This window comes from Mus caroli, chromosome 16, assembly GCF_900094665.2.
Source record: "Mus caroli chromosome 16, CAROLI_EIJ_v1.1, whole genome shotgun sequence".
Lineage (NCBI taxonomy): Eukaryota > Metazoa > Chordata > Mammalia > Rodentia > Muridae > Mus > Mus caroli.
Genome location: NC_034585.1, coordinates 19,015,601 through 19,021,801, shown reverse-complemented (window position 1 = coordinate 19,021,801; position 6,201 = coordinate 19,015,601). Strand labels below are relative to the sequence as shown.

The window sequence follows — 6,201 nt, the reverse complement described above, 5'->3', positions numbered from 1 at the left end:
CACAATGCAGCAGACTGGACCTGGGGCTTTGCACATCCACACAGCCCCTAACCACCCCACACAATGCAGCAGACTGGACCTGGGGCTTTGCACATGTTAAGCACATACATCTCTAATATTGTAATTTTTTGATATTTAATCCTCACTTTCACATTACTGAATCAAATTTTTAATAGGCTGTAACAAAAGACTCAAGTGAAAATGCCCATCTCCACTAATAAAGGCGTGTGGCCACAGAACATACTACTTCATGGAAAGGAGCCTTTCTCTGAGTCTTTACTATAGTAAGATAAGAAACATTAAGGACCCTGATGGCTAAAGAAACTGAAGTAGAAGAAAGAGACATAAAAACTGTACTAATGGCCTTCAGTCCCTTTGAGCATTTACTTGTGCGAGCGGGTTTAATGCAGAGCTTCAATGCACGTGACACATGAAGCTTCTGAAGGGGTTTTTCAGCTCCAAGTCATCCACACTCAACTCTTGAATGCATAAGGATGGGCCATGGTCTTCACAAACTTGATGCCTCTTAAAAACAGAAGAGAAAATCTACTAGCAAGTTTAAAAGTTTGTAGAGGTGAAACAGTTAGTCAGATCATGAGATACCACACTAAAAGAACAAAATGAGAACATTTAAAAAATGGTCTTAGAAATATCTAGCCTACATGCGTTTACTGGCGTAATCTTGCTGGTTATCATTATCCACTACAAACTGCAACAGAATTGGAAGTTCCCACAGAACTACTTATAGGCTGAACTAAGATTCAATGACTGAATGATACGTTCTTGAATCTCGGATTGACAGCCAAGGTATGAGATGTTTCTAAAACTTTAGTCTCCAAGATCAAAGTAAAAATGTTCCTTAGAAAAGAAGGCACAAAATCAAACTGAATTTGTAGAGCAGGAAGAGACTGGGGTTTGAAGCCTTTTTGTGCATGTCTCCTGATACGTGCAGGCTGGCCTTGAATTCTGACCCTCCTGACTTAACCTACTAATGGCTAGAATAGCAGGTAACCACCACACCTAGCTGGGGGGAAAGGTTTTTTGTTTTTTAATGTGTGTGTGTGTGTGTATGTGTATGTATGTATGTATGTATATACATATACATGTATACACACATACACACATGCATATAAAGAAAAAAAAAACCAAAGCCTTCAAAAAGAAAAATTCAGAATAATTTTCCAGTCCCAAATGGAAAGCATATATCAAAAATATTGTAAGCTTGTACAGTGGAACTAAAGGAAAGTTACAGCCATCTGAAATTCCAGCAGTTAGGCTGATAATTATAAAAGGACTATGAGGACCAGAAGGGCATCTGTTCCATCCCTTCTTAGATCTTTCTGGAGTGGGCTTTTTATAAAGTTAGTTTAATTCATGAATGAATGTATTTGTGTGTGGGACTGTGCACATGTGTGGGCATCCACATGTCCGTGTATGGGCATGCACATCTGTGTGGGCAGGTATGCACAGGTGTAGGCATTCACACGTGTGTGAGCAGGTGCGCCCCTCCACGTGTACAGGGTGTCAGATCTCTTAGAGCTGGAGCTACACTTACGGCTGTCTGCCAGATGTGGGGCTTGTTACACAGGTGCTGGACTCCAGACTCTGGACCTCAGATGTGTGCAGTAAGTACTGCTTAGCCACTGAGCCACCTCGCCATTCTCTGAAAAAGGTTTTTCAGTTCAATGATATACTGATTTCATTGTAACTACCTTTTAATTATTTTACTTTATCTGCTTGCTTTGTTTCCAAGAAAACTGCAAGCTTTAAAAAAACTGTTTCGTTGGGAGCTGGAGAGATGGTTCAATGCTTAAGAACACTCACTGCTCTTCCAAAGGTCCTGAGTTCAATTCCCAACACCCACGCGGCAGCTCACAGCTGTTTGAGGCTGTCTTCTGGTGTGCAGATGTACCCACATACGTACATAGATCTTTAAAAACAAACAAAACTGTTGAGTCTGGGAAGACAGCTCAATTGGTAAAGTGCTTGCTATGTGCATCAAGGCCTGAATTCATGTGACATCATGTGATATCACATTCGTAACCCTAGTTAGTACCTAGTGTGAGAACAGGAGAATCCTGGGGGCTTACTGCCAGCCAGCCTAGTCCAAACTGAGAGCTCCAGGTACCTGTCTGAAAAAATAAGGTGAAAAGTGATTGAGGAACATACTGACAGCAACCTCTGGTATACACACATATGCACACCCACACCCACACCCATACACACATATGCACACCCACACCCATACACACACATACACACACACACACCCATACACCCCCACCCCCCCCACACCCATACACACACACACACACCCATACACCCACACCCCCACACACATACACACACACACACACACACACACACACACATACACACTAAGGAATTACTAATTAAACTAAGGCATAGGGATGCATCTACAATAATCAGTTTACTATGCCATAGTAAAAACTTCTATGATTCATTCGCTGCAGCCCCTCTGCCCTGCTCCTGGCTTCCCGACATCTGGGCTCACTTCCGCCATCCTAAGCACAAGGACCTCACCTTCCAAGCACAGTCCATCCTACCACTGACCGGTCCTACGTCTTCTCCATTCAGAATCACTTCTGGACTCACAGTGGACAGAAAACAAACAAACTCTGTAAGTTCCTCAGGTCTTCCACAATGTTATATTTTACGGGAAGAAGAAAACAAAAACAAAAACAGAAAAGAAAAACAGTTCTAACTCTGCTAAGTTACCTCATCAGGGTATTCATTTATATAAACAAAACAATAAAAAACAAAATAATTAATGGAGAGTTCTTGTATACCTTTAGGGTATGTCTCTAATTAAATCATCTTTGTACAGTTCATGCCTTTCCATGTTAGCAAGATCTGCTGGACCGTGGTCACACACACCGAAACGGCAGGAAAGGCCTAAGGGCCTGTCTTATCTGAAGTGGGAAAACAATGCACTGAGCTTCTCCCTCTCCTTTCTTCCTATTACAAACAGAATCTTAAACCCTCAGCCACACCTCTTCACGCACTGAGCCATCGCCTACCCAACCCAACGATTTGGTAAAGCTTAAAGTTTCTAGTCTCGGGATCTGCTACATTCCTGACATTTGAACCATTAGGATAATCCTAGAACGTCTAAAAATCTGTAAGCAACTCTCAAAATCATGAATTAGCCCGGGTCTTAAAATGGCTGGCTTTGAATAACTTCCTATCTGGAATTCTGGCACTCTAGGAGAGAGAGAGAGAAAGACAGAGAGAGAGAGAGAAAGAGAGAGAGACAGAGACAGACAGACAGAGACAGAGAGACAGACACTAAGTAGGCAAACAAATGTATCATTTTCAATGTTATACATTCTTCAGATACTGTTCACGTTCATCTCCTTTATTTCTTATCATCTTCAGTATTTAGCATCTTCACTCAGGGAAGTAAATTCAGTAATGGTATTTTTTTTCCCCTTCAGCAAAACAAGACTAGCACTGCAGATATCTTATCCTATCCTGACAATATCCCTTTGCGTCTCTGAGGGCTGGTGTTGTTACCTGGCACAAGTTAAAATCATGTAGGAGATGGGTGGGCCTCTTGGCATGTCAGTGGGGAATTATATAGATCATATGTAACTAAGGTGGGAAGACCCAGGCACTACGGGAGGCACCATTCCCTAAGCAGGGGAATGCCTAGAGCGGAGACAGCAAGCTGAGCACTGTAATACATGGACCCTTTGCTCTCCTTCCAACTGTGGACTCAAAATGACCAGCTGCTTCAAGCTCCTGATGCCTTGATTTCCTCTCCATAACGACCATAACCAGGACTTGTGAGCTAAAATTAGCCCTTTATCCCTTACATTGCTTTGGTTATTTATCACCAACGGGAAAAGAGAGTAAGGTCAAGACAACAGAGATCAACCTCAAAGACCTTAAGGGGAAAAGCATCGCTTTAAAGAGACAACGGTATGCACTATACAAAACAGTATGTAACAGCAGTTAAAGCACACGTCCAGGGCTGGAAGGATGGCTCAGGCCTGGGGAGCACAGGATACTTTTTCAGAGGACCTGGGTTCCATTCCCAGAACCCACATGGTGGCTCTTAATTATCCCTAACTCCAGTCCCAGTGGATCTGCCCCACCTCTTCTGGCCTCTGAGGGAAATTTCTGCACATGGTACAGACATGCCTGCAGGAGAAAAACACCTATACACATGAAAAAAATGTAAATACCTAAATATCTAAACAATTAAAAACCTGCCCTTTCCATTAATCATGACCCAGACCCTAGATTTAATGACATTCATTGGATTTTTAACAAGATATACAACCAGTAGTGTAACATACATACGTATGTAGTGTGTATAGCCTATTCTCAAAACAAGTTTCATTAATAAAGACTATTTTTAGATTCTTGAACAATCCCCCCACTCATATTGTAAGGCTAAGGCTCCTAATGCTATTATTCTAAACGTCCCACAATAAAAGTTTGAAAAGACAAAGACACTGGAGAAATAAAAGTCACCAGACATTTTTGCTGACTCCAAGGAAATTAGCCAATTCAAAGCAGTACATAATAAAACTACCAGACATGGTTCTCTGACTTTTCTTTCTGGCTTGCTGATTTTATTGAGAGAGAACAAGTCATTCCCTGAATGTCTTGAAATGGCTGTAAACGTCATGGAGAAAGTGGGGCAGCTGGGGAAGTGGCTCAGCTGTTAGGGCACTAGCTTGACCTGGGTTCAATTCCTAGTACCGACACTGTGGCTCACAATGTCGGTAACACTATAGTCCCAGGGAATCTGTCACTCTTCTGGCTCCCCTGGGCACCAGGCACATGTGTGTGGTACACAGATATACATGCAGATAAAACACACACACACACACGAACATGAATCATGAATACACATATATCATAAATTTTAACATTCTAAGAAAAACAAAACAAAATGAAACAATAGTTTTAAGAGTCGCTTAAATAGAACAGAGTCCCCGGGCAGGGTACAGTACTAGCCTAGAACAGAATAGAGCAATAGGTTTGATCTTTAGTACCACAAGACTGGAAAGCACTTAAAAAAAACAGACCCCATCCCATTTAGTGACGCCAAGCCACTCAGACGAACCACAGCAAAGAGTAGAAACCTACCTTGCAAGCAGAGGCAAGAGCAATCACTGCACTTGGTCAAGTCAGAGCCATACCATTCACTGTGCACGAATTCATATTAATAGTACCAATTTAATGTGAAAGTCTAAAACCAATATAATGCCACCAAGCTGTCCCTGCAGCTCTGAAAAAGGAGTAGAGCATTATATGGCCCTAGTCCTAAGAGTGCTGAGGTAAAGACAGTCCTAAGGAGTAGCGATGGGTCCTGTGTTTAGTAAACTGGCCACAGCTTTGGTGCTTGTTTCGTAGTATTGTGAGAATACACACTGAGAGCAAAAGGAGCAAAGCTGGCAGAAAGTATAAAGAAACTAGCTAATTCTTCCTTCTTTATACATCCATTGCTTGTTTCGGTTTGAAGAAACCTATCTGTATGTATGTGTATATACAGATATATGGTACTTTTTATATGTATGTATGTATGTATGTATGTATATATGTGCATATACAGATATGTGGTGCTTTTTATATGTATGTATGTATGTATGTATGTATGTGTATATACAGATATATGGTACTTTTATATGTATGTATGTGTATATACAGATATATGGTGCTTTTTGTATGTATGTATGTATGTATGTATGTATGCATGCATGCATGCATGTGTATATACAGATATATGGTGCTTTTAAAACCACAAATGAAAGCATGCTGCACACATGGTTCTTAGTGCTTTTCTCAGTTAGTAATGAATCTGTGGCTCCACTTCATTATTTACATCAGCCACAGCGTGTCCCATGCAACATCAGCCACAGTGTGTCCCATGCAACATTAGCCATAGCGTGTCCCATGCAACATTAGCCACAGTGTGTCCCATGCAACATTAGCCACAGCGTGTCCCATGCAACATTAGCCACAGCGTGTCCCATGCAACATTAGCCACAGTGTGTCCCATGCAACATTAGCTGCAGAGTGTTCCATGCAACATTAGCCACAGTGTTCCATGCAACATTAGCCACAGCGTGTCCCATGCAACATTAGCCATAGCGTGTCCCATGCAACATTAGCCACAGCGTGTCCCATGCAACATTAGCTGCAGAGTGTTCCATGCAACATTAG

The 6,201-nt window shown here is 41.8% G+C and overlaps 1 protein-coding gene across 1 annotated transcript in view; it reads right to left on the bottom strand.

The window, feature by feature from the left end:
* Positions 1-6,201, bottom strand: part of Map3k13 (mitogen-activated protein kinase kinase kinase 13) — a 147,315-nt gene that overhangs the window by 138,543 nt on the left and 2,571 nt on the right. The window lies entirely within an intron of this gene.